Consider the following 1764-nt stretch of genomic DNA (forward strand, 5'->3'; position numbering starts at 1 on the left):
ATGCAGACATTGTATCATCTGTTTTTCTGGCTAAAGAACAAACAAAACCTCATTCAATCAACTTTCTCAAAAGCAACTTCATATTTTATACTTTTCAACATACAGACTTCAGCTGTTTGTTTGGCACCTTCCCAAAGAGACAATTCTCAAGACCCTGAAATCTCTGATCATTTTAAAACTCAGCACACTTAAGATTTGTTTTTATGCCATTATACACGCATCAGAATGACTAAAATTAAAAATACTGATAACACTAAAGGTATTAGAGCGAGGTCTTAGAGGAACTGAAACTCATACATTCATGATAGAAATGTAAAGTAAGTGGTAGAACCAGTTTGCAAAAAGTTTCTTTTTTTTTTTCTTTTTGAGGCCAGTCAGCTGACAGCTTTATTGCATCGGAGAAGGGGATAGATCTGTCAGGAGCTCTTCGTGGGGCGGGTCCGCTTTCTCTTCACCATCACAGGCTTCGGGCTGCGCAGGATAGCGCTGGCTCTGCGGGTGACGGCCATACGCAAATCCGTATGTTCTTTCGGATCACGTGCGGGATGCTGCTGAGGGTGGCCCGGGCGTTCTTGTTGATGGTGGTCCGCACGAAGGAAGTGGCTGCCTTTCGCTGGCCGGATCCTCGCTTCATGACCACCACGACCCCTTTGCCGTCCGCCGCCGGCTCCACGCCCACAGTCTTGCGGTGAATGAGCCCGTTGTAGCGAAAGGAGTTGCGGGCCTTCAGGTTATTGGGTTCAGTGCTGTACGTCTGCTGCTCCTCTCTATCAAGAAGCTGGAGCAGTTCCGCACGACCATCCGTTGCAGATGCGCGGACTTGACGGCAGCTTCTCTCGTGGCAGCGGCCGGATACGGAGTTTCTTTCTTATAAAACTAGATATACATCTACCCTAGGACCTAGCAAGTCCATCCATAGGTATTTTGCCTAAGATGAAAACGTAAGTCCAACATGATTTGTATATCAACAGATGACTCAATCAATAAACTGAGGTATATATATTGACAACAAAAAGAAATGAATTACTGATACATGCAATGACCATTGATGAATTCCAACAATATTAAACTGAGTGAAAGAAGTCCTATCTACATGAATACATACTGCATACCTCTATGTATAGGAGGTTCTAGAACAGGTGAAGCAAATCCATGGTGGGAAAAAAAATCAAAAAAGTAATGATTACTTAGGGGAGGTTCCAGGGGAAATGAGAAGGAACGTAAGGGAATTTGGGGAAAGGTTATGGTAATTATATCTTTATAGGAATTTTGGTTCCAAGGTTTCTGCGTGTATCAAAATTCCATGACTATTCACTTAAGAATTTTGCATTTAATTGTATCTTCATTTTACATCAGAAGAAAGAACATACTAAATATAGAATTCTAGGTAATGATAATGAATGCTGAAGTATTTAGGGGGAGGTGTATTGTTGTCTGCAACTTACTTGGAAATTTACCCCCCCAAAATTAGCTGTGTAGACAGATGGACAGATGTGATGAAATAAGTGTAGTTAAAACATTAATGGGAAAGTTGAGTGGAAGGTATATGGATTTCATTGTAAAAATTTTTAAACTTTTTTGTATTTGAAAATTTTCATAAAAACATTCTGGGGGGATAAAAGTCCTAGAAGTTTCCAAAAAAAAACTAGCCCATTTTTGCCTCTCTGATCTCATCTCCTGCTACCGCCCCTCTCTGTTCTAGCCGCATTTAAGTGTACCAGGTATCCCCTACCTCAGGACTTTTGCACTTGCCCTTCCTGATGC

The 1764-nt window shown here is 41.5% G+C and overlaps 1 pseudogene; it reads right to left on the minus strand.

The window, feature by feature from the left end:
• Positions 1–416: 416 nt before the first annotated feature.
• LOC115844958 (large ribosomal subunit protein eL28-like) lies at positions 417–1110 on the minus strand (annotated as a pseudogene).
• Positions 1111–1764: the final 654 nt, after the last annotated feature.

Source organism: Globicephala melas, chromosome 16 (assembly GCF_963455315.2).
Source record: "Globicephala melas chromosome 16, mGloMel1.2, whole genome shotgun sequence".
Lineage (NCBI taxonomy): Eukaryota > Metazoa > Chordata > Mammalia > Artiodactyla > Delphinidae > Globicephala > Globicephala melas.